This window comes from Triturus cristatus, chromosome 6 (genome assembly GCF_964204655.1).
Source record: "Triturus cristatus chromosome 6, aTriCri1.1, whole genome shotgun sequence".
Lineage (NCBI taxonomy): Eukaryota > Metazoa > Chordata > Amphibia > Caudata > Salamandridae > Triturus > Triturus cristatus.
Window position 1 is genome coordinate 522,113,627 of NC_140589.1, and position 18,759 is coordinate 522,132,385.

General features: G+C 45.9%; 1 protein-coding gene across 1 annotated transcript in view; it reads right to left on the reverse strand.

The window, feature by feature from the left end:
• The window catches only part of LOC146817362 (CD109 antigen-like), a 469,596-nt gene that overhangs the window by 396,827 nt on the left and 54,010 nt on the right, over nucleotides 1-18,759 (reverse strand). The gene's annotated exons all lie outside the window — the stretch shown is intronic.

Here is an 18,759-nt window from a genome sequence, read left to right on the forward strand (position 1 = left end):
TTATATTAAAACGGGTAATTACCTGCAACTAAGTTTCTCTTGGTTCTAGAAATAAAAATAACAAAGTAATATTTTTGCACAAAACAATTGGTCTTGGATTCCGTCTTTGAGTGTGTGTAATCATTTCTTGTTGAGAGTGTACAACAAATACTTAACACAGCCTTCTGATAAGCCTAACTGCTCGACCACACTTCCACAAATAGAGCTTTTAGTATTATCTACTTAAGTGTCTGTAAACCTCTGGGGATCCACTGGACTCTGTGCACACTATACATTATTTTGGTATAGTATATACAGAGCCAGCTTCCTACACAGACAGCTAAACAATGCCTTCTTGCCAGTGAGCCTGCTTGCCTGAAATAAATGTAAATGCACCCAACTCATCAATCTGCAATTGTAAAGGGTTCTTGCAAACCTGGATTGAATTGATGGAATCTCTTGAAGTTTCCTGATAACACAGATTTATCATTTTTGAGTGCTATTGCAAGAGAGTTGCCAGTTGAGCTGTGAAGTATGAGATTTTAAAGAATACTTATAAAACAAATGCACTATGTACAGTCTGAGTATTAGTAAAATCTATATTTTGGAAAGCCTTTTTTTTATCTTAAAGCTTTTTGCCCATTTTATAGCAGCCTCTTCTACTGTGTGTAATGCAAGTTTAAAATAATGACTTACATATTCACAGTGCTTTATGTCACAGACTGGGTTCTCATAGCACTAATCATACACAAGATGTGGCATAATGGCTAGAGCAGTCAACATCGAAGCTGGGGAACGGGATTCGAGTCTTTGCAGGGATGCTCAAAATCCTGTGATTTTACGCAAATCACTTAATCTCCCCGTTCCTAACAAAATCAGTGTGCCTGTCTGTAACACAACTTTTGCTCATGTAAAGTGCTCTGATACCTTTGGGTAAAATTTGCGCTATATAAAACGCCCCCCCCACAAAAACGTTACAATTCTCCACTGCCCGAACCAGGATTCAAGTCTGTGGCTGTCTGGTTGCACAGACCTCTGTGGTGTATTAACTAATAGATGTTTCCTAACGTACTGATTAACTTAACTGGCATTTATTTTTCATTCAAGCTGTGTGTTCTTTTATATGTAGTTACCTGAAAGTTAAAGACCAAATAAATGTTACAGAATATTTTGGTTTTTAAGCCACACTTTTTACCCAGCGTACTCACCCTGCCCATTTTGCATGCAGCATTGCAGTTCCCATACTTTTTTAATGCAGTTCGACAGCTGACTGTGTGTAGACTGGTGGTCTCTTAAAAGCAACAATCAATCAATCAATCAATCAGTATTTGTATAGCGCTACAATCACCTGTGAGGGTATCCAGGAGCTGTGTTGCAATGCTCAGTCATAAGGCAAAGTATTCACTCTTTTCCTGAAATCCGACAGCGTGGGTGGGTGACTGTCCGGAGGTGGAGGGGAAGGCCATTCCAGGACTTGGCGGCAAGGTAGGAAAAAGAACTGCCTCTACTGTAGCTTCAGGGGATGAGTGGTGTCTGTGCGAGGGCGGAGGAGCGAACGTCACTGGATGGTTGGTGGAAATTCTCGCGTGGTTGATGTATGCTGGTCCTAGGTCATGGAGGGCTTTATAGGGATGTATCCTCTGTAATCTCCTCATGAATTTGGTGGCTGTTCCTGAGTACAGTGCATTGTTGTAGTCCAGCCGGTTGGTGACTAGGGTTTGAGCTTACAGTTTTTCTCTTGTCGATGGGGACCCACTTCAAGATTCTTCAAAGTAGGGGTAGAGGGTGGAAACAGGTGGAGGAGACTGCGTTTATCTGTTGCTTCAAGGTGAGCTTGCTTTCCAGGATGATGCAGAGGTTGTTGGAGTGATCTGTCGGTGTGGGAGTGGGTCCAAGTTCTGCGGACCACCAGGTGCCATTCCAAGGAGAGGTGTTGTTGGCAAAGATCAGCACGTCAGTCTTGTCAGTGTTGAGCTTCTAACAGTTGGCCTTCATCCAGTTGGCGATGTTCCTCATGCAGTTGTGTAAATTGGTGACCATGGTGGTGGGGTCTGCGGAGAGCAAGAGGATGAGCTGGGTGTCATCAGTGCAGGATAAGATGCTGAGGTTGTAGGTTCTAATGATGTGTCATGTAGTTGTTGAAGAGGGTGGGGCCAAGGGATGAACCTTGAGGAACGCTGCAGATGATGCTGTTGGGTTCTGAGGTGAAGGGAGGCAGCAGGATGAACTTCATATCATGATGAGTCTGTGAGTTTCTGGTGATAAACAATTGCAACCTGTGTGGAATTGGTGGCTGCACTTGCTCTTAACGCCATGAATTATTAGGCAGTCGAAGACATTTTTAGTTCTGCTGGCCCCTGGTGCGACAATCTTTTTCGACACCCCACCCATGACCTCCCTTTCCACTGTCTCCCTCACTACTACCACCATCCAACAGTGCCCCTCATCTCTCCATAGTCCCTCTCAGAAATGCATTTCATTTGCTTTATAGCACTATTCATACCAGTATATGGTGTAAGAGAACTTTACATCACACACAAACTCTACAGAGACAATGAATCATATGTGTGTATATCAGTCTTTAGACAATGTTACATAAGACAATGAGGATTACAAGGTGTAGCAATCATATGTCATCCATACTAGAAGACAGTATATTTTAAGAGTGTTTTGTCTGAAGAAGCACAAACTTAGGATTTAAAACATACCATAGGGGTTGGGTTGGCTTTACTAATAAGAATGCCGTTCTATTCAAGCAACCCTTTTCTAGCAACATGAGGATAATGAAACACTGGGGACAAAACATAAGGTTCTATCCTATGCCATACAGGTTTCATACAGCTCTGATGACTGTTCATAGGTCACTGTGCTGTAGTAGGATTGTAACTTATGAACTGCATGTAACAAAGGGGGCTCTGTGAAAAAATTATTCTACTGAGCTATCAGCATAAATACAGTTCTGCAGTTCTGTGATCTGCATTGTACATGTTCTTTACAGAAGGCAAATTAACCCTCTTCGCTATTTTAGGATGAGTCAACACTGCCACTAGAAAAGACTCCAATGCCTCTCCAGCAGGAACATTACTGACCAGCGTTTTCTTGAAATTATTATTGTTGCTTGAAACCTACTGGAAAAAGAAGTAACTCTGCAGCAGGTGCTTTTAAACAGATAAGTTACTTCCTAAAACTGCCCCCACCTCCCTCAAACTCAGCGCCTCGCCCCCAAAACTCAGGGTCACTTGTGGCTGCACCAGTGGCACCGCCCTAAAGCCGGCCCTTGGAGACAGTATCTGTGCAGTTGTTTTAGAAAGACAGCAGTAGACTGCCTGGAGTACATTGCATTTTGTTCTCCAACTAAGCTTTCACCAAGTTGTTGTTACTTTTGTTGTTGCCCTGCCCGTCAGAGTATTAATAGACTCACAGTCAGCAGTAGAAGTTGATTACAATGGGGAGGTCTTCAGTAATTATGAAACTCGACCAGAGATCATGGCAGGATCTTTACTCATGCAGAAGCAGTCTCTGAACTGCATGGTCCAGTTGGTCACATTCATGTTCCTCTTCTGGCCATTAGGACTTCTGTGAGGTCGGGATAGTCTCAGTGGAGAAAGTCCCCTTGCAGACCAGCATCAACCATCCCCACACCTTTTGGTCTGGTAATATGCAAAATGTTCTCCCGCGTGAGAAAACTTTGGTCAGTTAGTAGAGGTATTCAGTGACCAGAATTTATGTGCAGCACTAAGGCCCGCTGTGGCATATAGTGCTGCTTGGCTCTCACCCCACAAGTCACAATGGGTCTTCTTATTATAGACCATCCCTCAGTGTCCATATTTGGTGTGCCTCCTCTCTAATAGATCTGTAAGCACTTCACCTCCATGGGAGTACACTGATATCTTCATTCACCTGCAGTGTTAAAGGGCAGCCCCATGGCTGGTTGCCTGTTACCTTGCACCTGACCAGCAACAAATGGAGTAGTCCAGATGCCCATTGCTTGAACAGCAGTAGTGAAGCATGCAATGGGGCTATACATCTCTCAGCTGATCAGGATCTGGAGTCACCATAGATACAAAGGAGCAAATGGGTTTTTCCGCTTTTGTGCAAGTTAAGGATGCAAGGTACAACCTCAGTCAGCTGACCCATGTTCCATATTGGGGCCACACAATTTCTGCCCTCCAGTCATTCAGACAAAGCTTAATGGGAGTGCAGCATTCTGGTGAATCAGCAGGTGCTTTCTCCTTGTCAGCTATGTAGGAGGCATCCAACACCTTAAGCAGTTTATTGTAGCCCCCCCGTGGTACTGGAATATAAGGATGCAGGCACTAATTAGGATTTTGGTGGTTGCTGGAGCCGTGTCAAAACATCATTCAAGAGGCACTTCAGTTCTAGAAGGTAGGGACCTGTCTACAGATGTCTGGTTTGCTGTGGTGGCAAGGGTTCTTCTGCTTTATTTGGGGACTGGAGGGAGGGCAGCGATATGGCCAACACCGCTTACCAGCCGAACATCAATGACAGCGGCAGTCTGCTCAGACTGGGATGCTTACATTGCTTGTGTCCCCTCACGAGACAGGAATGAGTTGCCAGGCAGCAGAGCATTAGAGATGCTGTAGGAATCGAACTTTTAAGAAGCTAATGTACCAGACAATAATGCAGGTGGTTCTGGGATGGATAGATACCATAAGCAAAAGGTTCCCATTGGGGCCACATTTTCCTCTAGTCAGTACCCCCAAACTGCGGTTCTGCTGGTCTGGCTTCCTATCCTATCCAAGTGCGGGGTAGTTGCAGGCCGCTGGTGCTCTGTCCTCATCATACACCTCTTTACCTCTTCAGTAGCGTGAGGTCTCCTGCGCTCTTAGGAGGCAGTTCCATGGGAGGGCTGGTGCTCAGTGTAGAGCAGCAGAAGGTTCAGAGGTGCGTAGTGTTGATGAACTCCCCTGACAGTTTGCTATTCGTGTATAGATTAACTTTCTACATGAGAATGTTGGCCCATGTAACTTGTCGGTCTGATATGTCCTGCGTGCAGACCTAAATGAGGCATACTCCTTCAGCAACATAGGGAGACTAGGTACGCCTTGAGGGGGTAGACAGCATTTTAGTGAACATGCCAGAAGAAGCATCACCATGGCAGAGAGAAATGGATGTACAAGCATAGAGGCTCCTTTATAGCTAAGGCCGCAGCTGAAGGGTCTTTGTTAACACCCACAGCCACCAGTGTTGTGTTTTGTGTCCAGAGAAATGACACAGACACCTGGCAAGAGTGGTATCTGGAGCAATAGCATGTGCATCCAACTCCCTTTCATTGACCCAAGCACATGATCTATGAGAGATGGGAGTGTGTCTGTTTGAGTGGCAGCCTGTTAAAAGAGGAGAGGTGATACTACAATCCAATAACTACTTACACACTCTCACTGTAACCCAGAATACATGCACACAACACCAATAAGGCAGCTTGCACCCATTCACACATTAAACTGTAAGTAAACTCAGAAGCTAGCACCCATTTGCACCATAATCTTGCATCCTTCTGCACCATGATCCAACTCATTCACCAAGTGAACTCACGCTAAGAGAAAATACAAAAAAATACCCCCACAGTGTCCCTGAGCCAATTCACAAGGACAACTGATGATGGATAAATAGGAAGAAACTGGACAATATTGTGGACCATCTTGTCCGTGGAAGAAGATTGAAGAAATGTAATCTGTAAAGGTTTCTTAATTCTATAAAATTAAGTTTAAAAAACGCACATTTACATTCTCGTAATATGGAGGACTACAATTCAAGGAATGCCTAGGATTAGTAGATTTCGGTCTTTTATCTGTATTCTATTCAATCTAGATCCTGCTACTTGTACAGTGCTCTGAAACCTGCCTGGGCTAAGTCCAAACTATAAGCAACAATCATAAACAAATGAGAAAACATTTATAAAAGTCAAGTTATGTGCATGCCGATGATGTTTACAATGCTCCATTAACCCCTTAATTTCCGACTGCATATATTAATATGTTGCCTACTTGATTGCTAATAAAAATGCCCACTTAAGAGGTTCCTTGAATCAGGCGTGAAGTGTCTTTCTCTCTGTTGGGGGAATAGTGGACTGTATATTTAGTGAGCATCTGCCTCCTGCATGATAGGGCTACCCTGCTAGGGTCGAGGCTTCTTTGAACTCTTGGTCGGAGTTCAGTGTCGGATTTATATATAAATATATATGCAGAAGACGAACACCTGAGTTGCAGCAAAGATCCACGAGCCACACCAGTCGTGAGTGTTAATCAAGTTGTTTATTTAGGCAGATAAACAGACGCGTTTCGACCACAGTCGTGGTCTTGGTCATATATATATATATACATATATATATTATCTACTGGCGGTCGCCAGTAGATAGTTATAGTTAGGACCGAGTTCCCACAGGAAATCTGAAAATTCTATTTTGAATAACTTTGGCGCCGGTTGACTTATCTTCGTGAAATTTCCAAAACTAATGGGGCGCTCCGCTCAGCTCCTACCCTGAAAGTCTCGGGGTGATTCGTCAAGCGGGGGCTGAGAAAAAAGGGGGGTCCCAAAACGCGTTTTCCCCATGCATTTTCCCATAGAACCTTTAGTCGAAGGTACAGCCCGAACGGCTGAACAGAATTACTTGAAATTTGGCAAGGAGGTAGTCCTCAGGTCAGGCATGTGCCTGTTGCTTAAATGGTGTAAATCCGTTCAGTAGTTCCTGAGAAAATCAAAAGTAAAATCACATATATATCTGGGCGGAGCCTAACCACACATCTCATCGTGAGATCTGATTGGCTGTCAGCTCTTCATCCAAGAAGTGTTGGCAGCCATCTTGGGACCAATATACATGATAGCACCTCATTAAAAAGCATTGCAGTTAATAGAAGGTTTTAAGACTTTAGTTACATTATAAATCATTTGTTGATGGTACTATACACATTTTAGGAATTGTGGTGTGTTCTAAGGGGATTTTACCATGTGAAAAAGCCTTCTGCTGTGATATCATGAATCATGTTTGAGAGAAAACTATTTTCTCATGCTTTTCCCACAGAGGTTTGGAAGGTGATCTATAAGCTAACTGAGAGCATATTTTCTGTAAATTTACATTATCTTTCTCAGTCATGTGAGAATGAAGTCTGACATTCTCAGTAAAACATGTACATCCAACAAGGGCAGAGACTGTCAGTTGATTCCTTTGTGTTCTACTGCAGCTTCCCAGAGTGTTCTAAAGAACAACTAGAGCGCTAACAGTCCTACTTATGACAAACGTATGGCACACCTGAAGCCATCTAGGTTGGAATAAAGTGGTAATTCTTAAAACATTTAATTTAAAAATGAACAAAATGAGGGGGTTCATTTTGCCATAGAAAGTATGATTAGTGCTGCAGAAAGAAAAATTAGGGCACATTTTGAGTGACTTCTCAAATCCTCTTCTATTTCATTAAAAAATTATGACATGCAGACTGAAACATGCACTTTCAATACCAGCAGCAGACTTCCCTGGTGAGCAGTAGCTTTACTACAGTGATCTAATAAGCAACTAGAGTGCTAACATTCTGAATTTATGGCAAATTTGTGACACATCTGAATGCCTTCTTGATGGAATCAAAGTAAAAAACTGAAAGTATTTCCTACTTAGGAGACTGTCGTAAATGAGGAAACATCATAACAAATAAGTCTCCCAAAATGGCCACCAGAGACAAAAGAGCCCAAATGTAGCCCAAATATCACCCAGATGTAGCCCAAGTATAGCCCAATGACAGAATGTCCCTGAGTGTTCTAACGAACAACTTGGGCGCTAACAGTCTTACTTATGACAAAAGTATGGCACACCTGAAGCCATCTTGATTGGAATAAAGTGGTAACACTTAAAACATTTAATTTACAAAGGAACACAATGAGGGGATTCATTTTGCCATAGAAATTATGATTAGTGCTGCAGAAAGAAAAATTAGCGTTACAACAAACAAATGATGGACGGAATGCTGACAATGCAGACATTCTCCCCCAGTCAAGAGATCTGGGTTAAATCCATTGTTCTTTTGCCCACTACACCACCCCAGTTTGGACATGGCCATATGCAAATCAGTCTTGACCCTGTGCCTCATGGGAACAGTCCAGCCCGAACTGCCAAGCCATGTCTTCCCTGGACCGGAATCAAGCATCCTAGGACCGGTTTCTGGCTATCAGCTGTCATCAGCCAGGATAGCTTGACTCCAGTGGCGTAGTGAGCACGGGTCCCACGTCTGGGAATACCCATCCCACTTAGGGCGAAAAGCGTTACAACAAACAAATGATGGACGGAATGCTGACAATGCAGACATTCTCCCCCAGTCAAGAGATCTGGGTTAAATCCATCGTTCTTTTGCCCACTACACCACCCCAGTTTGGACATGGCCATATGCAAATCAGTCTTGACCCTGTGCCTCATGGGAACAGTCCAGCCCGAACTGCCAAGCCATGTCTTCCCTGGACCAGAATCAAGCATCCTAGGACCGGTTTCTGGCTATCAGCTGTCATCAGCCAGGATAGCTTGACTCCAGTGGCGTAGTGAGCACGGGTCCCACGTCTGGGAATACCCATCCCACTTAGGGCGAAAAGCGTTACAACAAACAAATGATGGACGGAATGCTGACAATGCAGACATTCTCCCCCAGTCAAGAGATCTGGGTTAAATCCATCGTTCTTTTGCCCACTACACCACCCCAGTTTGGACATGGCCATATGCAAATCAGTCTTGACCCTGTGCCTCATGGGAACAGTCCAGCCCGAACTGCCAAGCCATGTCTTCCCTGGACCGGAATCAAGCATCCTAGGACCGGTTTCTGGCTATCAGCTGTCATCAGCCAGGATAGCTTGACTCCAGTGGCGTAGTGAGCACGGGTCCCACGTCTGGGAATACCCATCCCACTTAGGGCGAAAAGCGTTACAACAAACAAATGATGGACGGAATGCTGACAATGCAGACATTCTCCCCCAGTCAAGAGATCTGGGTTAAATCCATCGTTCTTTTGCCCACTACACCACCCCAGTTTGGACATGGCCATATGCAAATCAGTCTTGACCCTGTGCCTCATGGGAACAGTCCAGCCCGAACTGCCAAGCCATGTCTTCCCTGGACCGGAATCAAGCATCCTAGGACCGGTTTCTGGCTATCAGCTGTCATCAGCCAGGATAGCTTGACTCCAGTGGCGTAGTGAGCACGGGTCCCACGTCTGGGAATACCCATCCCACTTAGGGCGAAAAGCGTTACAACAAACAAATGATGGACGGAATGCTGACAATGCAGACATTCTTCCCCAGTCAAGACATCTGGGTTAAATCCATCGTTCTTTTGCCCACTACACCACCCCAGTTTGGACATGGCCATATGCAAATCAGTCTTGACCCTGTGCCTCATGGGAACAGTCCAGCCCGAACTGCCAAGCCATGTCTTCCCTGGACCGGAATCAAGCATCCTAGGACCGGTTTCTGGCTATCAGCTGTCATCAGCCAGGATAGCATGACTCCAGTGGCGTAGTGAGCACGGGTCCCACGTCTGGGAATACCCATCCCACTTAGGGCGAAAAGCGTTACAACAAACAAATGATGGACGGAATGCTGACAATGCAGACATTCTCCCCCAGTCAAGAGATCTGGGTTAAATCCATCGTTCTTTTGCCCACTACACCACCCCAGTTTGGACATGGCCATATGCAAATCAGTCTTGACCCTGTGCCTCATGGGAACAGTCCGGCCCGAACTGCCAAGCCATGTCTTCCCTGGACCGGAATCAAGCATCCTAGGACCGGTTTCTGGCTATCAGCTGTCATCAACCAGGATAGCTTGACTCCAGTGGCGTAGTGAGCACGGGTCCCACGTCTGGGAATACCCGTCCAGTGGCGTAGTGAGCACGGGTCCCACGTCTGGGAATACCCGTCCAGTGGCGTAGTGAGCACGGGTCCCACGTCTGGGAATACCCAGAAAAATTAGGGCACATTTTGACTTCCCAAATCCTCTTCTATGTCATAAAAAAATTCTGACATGCAGACTGAAACATGCACTTTGAACACCAGCAGCAGACTTCCCTGGTGCGCAGTAGCTTTACTACAGTGATCTAATGAGCAACTAGAGTGCTAACATTCAGAATTTATGGCAAATGTGTGACACATCTGAATTCTGAATGCCTTCTTGATGGAACCAAGTAAAAAACTGAAAGTATTTCCTACTGAGGAGACTGCAGTAAATGAGGAAATTGGGAAACTTTATAACAAATAAATCTCCCAAGATGGCCACCAGAGACAAAAGAGCCCAAATGTAGCCCAAATATCACCCAGATGTAGCCCAAGTATAGCCCAATGACAGAATATCCCAGAGTGTTCTAACGAACAACTAGAGCGCTAACAGTCTTACTTATGACACAAGTATGGCACACCTGAAGCCATCTTGATTGGAATAAAGTGGTAACACTTAAAACAATTAATTTACAAGGGAACAAAATGAGGGGGTTCATTTTGCCATAGAAACTATGATTAGTTCTGAAGAAAGAAAAATTAGGGCACATTTTGACTTCTCAAATCCTCTTCTATTTCATAAACAAATTCTGACATGCAGACTGAAACATGCACTTTGAATACCAGCAACAGACTTCCCTGGTGAGCAGTAGTTTTACTACAGTGATCTAATGAGCAACTAAAGTGCTAACATTCAGAATTTATGGCAAATGTGTGACACATCTGAATGCCTTCTTGATGGAACCAAAATAAAAAAACTGAAAGTATTCCCACTGAGGAGACTGCTGTAAATTAGGAAATTAGGAAACTTCATAACAAATATGGAGAGGTGCACCAAACTGACCCTACAGGGCAGGCATCAGGGTTTGCAGCAGCACAATACACCACACAGCGCATGCGGGACGGGAGTGCAGCACAACAATCCATAGAAAGCAATAGGGAGGGGACAGGACCATGCACATGGACAACAGAGAACAGATGGGAAAGAGGCAATGGTAGCTAGCTGACCATAATGGACAGACAGGAGAGAAAGCTGCAGCATAACAGACCATAAAGGGCAGGAGGGACGGATCAGGGGCATTACAATGGAACAGACAAGCCAGGAGGGAGGGAATAGGGGGTCTGCACATGGAAACAGAGGGCTGGGGGCAAGGTGGCAGGGCAGGAGCAGCAAGATGACCATGGAGGTCAGGCTGGATGGGCACTAGAAACAAGACACACCATGGAGAGCAACAATGAGACTATGGTGGCATACACAAAAACCATGGAGGGAAGGTGGGAGGGGCCATGGCAGCACAGAAGACCATGCATGGCAAGCGGGAGGGTTAGTGGCAGCACAATGGCTATGATGGGCAAGAAGGAGGGTACAGGGGCATGCACAAAGGACCATGGAGGATAGAAGGGAGGGCCATACCTGGGCACAGACAAGAGAGTTCAGGGGAAGGGGCCTCACAACAGACCGCGCGGGGCAGGCAGGAGGAGCAGTTGCAGCACAACAGATCAGGGAGGGCAGAAGGGTGTGGCAGTAAAATGGACCATGGAGGACAGGAGGAAGGGGATAGGGGCATGGCATGTGGACAGGCAGGGTGGAGGTGGCAGGGACAGGTTACAGTCATCTGACAATGCTAGGCAGGTGGGAGGGGAGTGGCAGCTCAACAGAACACTCCGAGTAGATAGGAGTGGCAGGTCCATGGAACATAGTGGGCAAAAAGGATGGAGCAGGGGCATGCACAAAGACATCGGGGGCAGGGGGAAGGAGAATAGGGGCAGCAAGCTAAGCACAGAGGCTAAGCAGGAGGTCAATGATGGGCCATAGAATTGGGCAATGGAGGGCAGGAGGAGTGGACTGGTACATCATGCTAAATGGAGGGCAGTGGCAGCACATCAGACCATGCATGGCAGGAGGGAGGAGGCTAGTCCATGGATTCAGACAACAGAGGATAGGGAGGAGGTGGATGGGGCAGCAAGCTAACTGTTCAGAGAAGGTGGGTATTAGGAACTTTATTGTTTTTAAAATGTGTGTCTGTGCGAACTACTTAAATATGAACAAGTATGCAGCATAATCTCACTTTTATTCAGGAAGAAGAGGACGTTTGTGACTGTGACTCCGGGCTCACTTGGCAGAAACACCCCCTGACCCTCCACCCCCATCGCAAAATATAATGCCCGTGAAAAGGGTAGGTGGACGCAGTGTTATATAGAACATAGTCCTGAGAGCACGATTGAAAATGAAAACTAGATGCAGTATATGGTATAAACTATGCACCAAAAAGTGTGATATAAGATGAACCGGGGCGTGAAATATCATATGCAATACATTGTGCGCAATGACAGATTCATTGGAGAGTGCGAGATAGCACAGGCACTAGCGCGTGCTATGCGATATGCGCCTTGGAGTGTAATATGCACAGGGCAGTGTTGTGTAACATAACTAGTCTCTAAAGTTGTAATATAAAATATGTGCTGGGGAGTGTAACATATATGCACTGTGACAAAGATATGGATCCCAGATTGTAATATGTATGGCATAGCGCTGTGCGTTATAACATACACATCGAGGAAGTCACGTTAGATGGGGCAATATAACCCGTGCGAAGGCAAGTGTGGCATGACATATTCACAGGGTGGTGTTACAGTGCACATGGGCTAGAGAGTGTCATAGCATACGCACTAGCTGGTGGAATACAACACAGAGGTGTGAGGCAATCGGCGGGCACTGGTGGGTGTAACACAGCATTGGGCTCAGCCAGGAGCACGCTGTGACTCTCAAGTGAGGTTCGTCTCCTTTCCAGAGAGTAAAATAAAAAGTATTACACATCCGGCGGTGGATGTGTTTTTTATTAACCGTGAGGGGGGTTTCTTGCATAGTTTGGTCGAATTTTTGTCGAATCCCCTTTGAATGGCTTGGTGTGCGTGTATATTAAATGTGCCCGTCAATAGCTACCCATGTTTGTATAAATAAACGAGAAGGGTGTCTACTTGGAGAGTACCCCCCGGCGGGGGCGCCGGGATTAGGCACGGTAGGGCGTCAGACACGTCAGAGCTTCACTAGCGGTGTAAATAAATTCCATGTGGATTCATTCTATGCATAGTCGCCTTTTAATGAATATCACGCAAATCGTCATGGTGATAGGTACATACGGTTTGTCCAGCATGTCCTAGGTGTTTCTATAAATATATATATTTTTAAAATAATAAAAAACAAAGGCCGGCCCCGGGGGATGGGGTCCCCGGAGGCATAAGTGGCCTGAGGAGGGGGGCAACGCAGCCCCCTCCTAAAGAATTTAAATTAAAAAAAGGCCATGACCCGGGGATTGGGGTCCCCGGGGCCGATTAAGGCCTTGGGAGGGCCACATTTATTTTTTTCAACAAAAAAAATTAGGGTGCAGGCCCTGGGGGATGGGGTCCCCAGGGCCAGTTAATTAGAAAAAGGAAGGGGGGCCACACAGCCCTCCTTCTTAAAAAAATAAAATAAATAAAAGACCGGCATCGCGCTGGAGGCCACGCCCCCTCATTGCAGCACTCTGCAAACGCGCCCCCTGGCCAGTTGTAATTTGGGGAATTAATTCCCCTTCAATACTGAGGGTCCCTGAGGGCCAACTAGCCCAACAGGTATCTCCAGTGTGCGCCAGGGAGCTGCGTTGCAGACAGGTGTTCTGAGGCCACGCCCCTTTTTACACCTCTATGCAACGCAGCTCTGTGGCGCTTACTGGAGGTACCTAGTGGGCTAGTTTGACCCTAGGGACCCTTAGGATTCAAGGGGACTTAATCTCTCAACTTAGAACGGCCACAGGGCGCATTTACACAGTGGTGAAGGGAGGGGACGGGGCCTGAGGTGACGTGTGCAAACACGCCCTGTGGCGCGTTTTAAGTTGGGGAAATAATTCCCTTTCAATCCTGAGGGACCCTGGGGGCCAACTAGCCCACCAGGTGCTTCCAGTAAGTGCCACTGCTCTGCGTTGCAGATAGGTGGTGCAGGCCGTGCCCCTTTTTACACCTCTCTGCAATGGCGCTTACTGGACGTACCTAGTGGGCTATTTTGCCCCTAGGGATCCTCAGGATTCAAGGGGACTTAATCTCCCAACTTAAAAAACGGCCACAGGGCATGTTTACACAGTGGGGAAGGAAGGGGACGGGGCCTGAGGTGACGTGTGCAAACACGCCCTATGGCGCGTTTTAAGTTGGGGAAATAATTCCCGTTCAATCCTGAGGGCCCCCGGGGGCTAACTAGCCCACCAGGTGCTTCCAGTAAGCGCCACTGAGCTGCGTTGCAGAGAGGTGGTCCAGGCCGTGCCACTTTTTACACCTCTCTGCAACGCAGCTCTGTGGCGCATACTGGAGGTACCTAGTTGGCTAGTTGGACCCTAGGGACCCTCAGGATTCAAATTAACTTAATCTCCCAACTAAAAACGGCCACAGGGCTTGTTTACACAGTGGTGAAGGGAGGGGACGGGGCCTGAGTTAACGTGTGCAAACAAGCCCTGTGGCGCGTTTTAAGTTGGGGAAATAATTCCCCTTCAATCCTGAGGGACCCTGGGGGCCAACTAGCCCACCAGGTGCTTCCAGTAAGCACCACTCTGCTGCGTTGCAGAGAGGTGGTCTAGGCCTTGCCCCTTTTTACATCTCTCTGCAACGCAGCTCTGTGGCGCTTACTGGAGGTACCTAGTGGTCTAGTTGGACCCTAGGGACCCTCAGGATTCAAGGTGACTTAATCTCCCAACTTAAAACGGCCACAGGGTGTGTTTACACAGTGGGGAAGTGAGGGGACGGGGCCTGAGGTGGCGTGTGCAACTGTGGCGCGTTTTAAGAGGTAGTTTTAATCCCCTGCCCTATTATATACTAGGGGCTTACAGAGGAGGTCATGCTGATCACAGGGGGACCCCAATGCATAGTGTTCCCTAGTGTATGTAGGTGTTTTCACGTATTCTGAGTGTCTTTTAACATAGCACTGGCTCTAGGACTGATTAGTCAGACTCAGTTACCACCAGTATCCGTCTGAAAAAGATGAGGGTACAGTATGATTTTGCAACAAGGCTTCTTTCTGGTCTTCTGTTTGTTCTTTCTGCACGTTATCCTTCTTCCTGCACTTTTCTTCGTCTTTGAGGACTTCTGTTGCTTCTTTCTGCATTTCTTTTTTTTCTTACTGTGCGTTTTTTCTTCTTTCTTCACATGTCCTATCTCTGTAGGCATAGTTAGAAATTAGCATTTAAAAAACCTTTGAAATTCACTGAAAAAACCATAGGTTTCAGGCACGTTATAGTTAGGAATTAGCATTTAAAAAACCTTAGAAATTCACTGAAAAAACCATAGGTTTCAGGGGCGTTATAGTTAGCTGGACTTTTCACTCGTACAAAACCATTGAAATTCCCCCGTTATAGTTAGTTCAGCTAACTATAACTCGCGCGCCCGCAATGCACTGCTGATGACGTCACATATTACATCACTCATGACATGGTCAGTGACATCACTCATGACATCACTGATGACATCTCAAATGACATCACTAATGACATCACTGATGACATCATCCTTGTGATAGAGTGGCAGACCTCCTCTTCCCCTAATATAACCTTTGATACACACATTCAAAAATAGAAACTACAATGTTCAAAACAATGGACATACCAATACCAGTTACAACAACCTATTCAGTAATTCTAAGATCGACATACACATCCACTCATTCACCAACAGTCCTATACAGTCACTCATACATGTACTCACTCATCATATGTACTCACACACCTATACATCCTGTTACACAACGCCACTCATCCATAGAGTTACTCACACACATAGTCACTCATGCTAATAAAGAATCAAACATCCATTTACTTGCATATACAGTTATACACACACCACCACACTTACTTCTACAGAAACTCACACATACTTAGGTGCCGATTAGGATCCTGGAAAAACCGGGTACAAACTGTCGGTCGGAGCGTTTTCTCCGTCCGACTCGTACCCGGTTGTAAAACTTTACAAACATGCAAGTACGATTCGCACGGAAACACCATTTCCGTACGAATCGTACAAAACACCAACCGACGAAAATATACAGACAAATGTGATCCGGGAAAGCGCCGACGTGACGTCGGGACGCTTGCAGGCAGCGTTTCATGAACCAGGAAGTACGATTCGAAACGACAGCAGTCCGGAAGCCAATATTTTTACGGCACCCAAAAAGTGCCGGAAAAGCGAAGTACGCCGCAAAACGAACAGATGAGGGGGCCCGGTACATGCCGTACCCCCCCCTAGCCCCCGTGAGTACGCGCCGAACCCCCCCAGCCCCGTATGTACGTGCCGAACCCCCCCCAGCCCCCATATGTATGCGCCGAACCCCCCCAGACCCCGTGTATGTACGAGTCGTACCCCCGTGTATGTACACCCGTGTACGTACGAGTTGTACCCCCCATACACGGGTGGGGGTACGACTCGTATGTACACGGGTGTACATACACGGGGGTACGACTCGTACGTACATGGGTGTACATACACGGGGGTACGACTCGTACGTACACGGGTGTACATACACGGGGGTACGACTCGTACGCACATGGGTGTACATACACGGGTGGGTACGACTCGTACGTACACGGGTGTACATACACGGGGGTAAGACTCATACGTACACGGGTGTACATACACGGGGGGTACGACTCGTACATACACGGGTGTACATACACGGGGTACGACTCGTACGTACACGGGTGTACATACACGGGTGGGTACGACTCGTACGTACACGGGTGTACATACACGGGGGGGTACGACTCGTACATACACGGGTGTACATACACGGGGGGTACGACTCGTACGTACACGGGTGTACATACACGAGGGGTACGACTCGTACGTACACGGGTGTACATACACGGGGGTACGACTTGTACGTACACGGGTGTACATACACGGTTGGGTACGACTCGTACGTACACGGGTGTACATACACGGGGGTACGACTCATACGTACACGGGGTCTGGGGGGGTTTGGCGCGTACTCACGGGGTCTGGGGGGGGTTCGGCGCGTACATACGGGGGCTGGGGGGGTGGTTTGGCGCGTATGCGGGCACATGTCTCCATGGTTGCTATGGGAGTTCGGTGCGGACGGTGTTTTTTCCATACGGTTGTGACATCGGACGCACGGGATGGATCGTACTTGCGCGGTCGGACTTCACTTTTCACATTTGTACGGTAAATCATCCGGGGACGTGTCGGACACATTTTCCGACCCGAGGACGTGTGGGGAATTATTCCCAATGCGATTCGTATGGAGTTTTTCCCATGCGAATCGTACTTGGCAGTTTGTACGGCACTTGTACGATTCGTACGGTAAAAAGACTGGATACGAGTCGTACGGGGAAATTTTTTCCAGGATCCTAATCGGCACCTTAGTCTTTTAAGCAATCACTTATAGAAACACATACTTATTCATACAGGAACTCTTTCAATCTCTCACTCTCACATATACTCACTTATATACACCAATAGTCACATATACTAGTTTAAAACATATGTAGTTACTCATAAAGACACTATTGAGACAGTCTATCACTCACTAACACACCCATGCACACACTCATCCACCCACACAGTCCTGCACACATGCTGTCTTCAACACATACAAACAGTGAGTCACTCATTCATGCACCTATGCACTACTTAATACCCCCCACCGAACCATACAGACACTCAGACACTCATACTGATACTCAAAAAACCAACTAATAACCTATATAGACACTCATGTAGCTACTCACCAACCCATGCAGCCACTTATACACAAAGTGAGAGACTGATACAAATATTTACACATTTAAACATTACTCACTAAGCCGTGCATTCACTAAGATACACTTAATCAGTCAGTTATACAATCAATTTTTCAAAAACAAATCATCCATTTAGACACTTATATACCCATTTATTCTTCCATCGACCTTGAGATATACATATATAAAACATATGTAATTTTCAGAAAAACACACATTCACTGGATGATGTCATCAGTGATGTCATTTGAGATGTCATCAGTGATGTCATGAGTGATGTCACTGACCATGTCATGAGTGATGTAATATGTGACGTAATCAGCAGTGCATTGCGGGCGCGCGAGTTATAGTTAGCTGAACTAACTATAATGGGGGAATTTCAATGGTTTTGTACTAGTGAAAAGTCCAGCTAACTATAACGCCCCTGAAACCTATGGTTTTTTCAGTGAATTTCTAAGGTTTTTTAAATGCTAATTCCTAACTATAACGTGCCTGAAACCTATGGTTTTTTCAGTGAATATATATATATATATATATCACTTTGACTTGTGACGCATCCAATTTGAAAAGACGTGTGCAGACCTTCAACTGTGCAAATTATTTATTGTTCAGTCTTCTGCCATTACGCGTTTTGGCCGTACAAGTGGCCTTGATCACATGACAGCGCTCAAAACAGTGTCCCGCTTTTTAAAGTGCCAGTGCTAAAATAAATTCATAAAAATAGACAAGATACTCAGCTTCCACTCTATATAATAGACGCATAAATGCTTGTTGTCATTTTGAATATTCTCATTGATCATATTGGCTTGGAACAATAAATGTATTGACCAATATACAAATATAAATATTATTTTCCATATGATTCAATGTCATTATCCAAATCAAAATTCCGGAGTAAATGCCGTCTTGAGCAGTGCTATAGGTCAATTTCACGAATGATTATACGTGAATGAAAAATGTGCTCACCTAAACGAAAAGATGAAAAAAGTAACTGTGTGTATTATAAAATCTAATATGTAGAG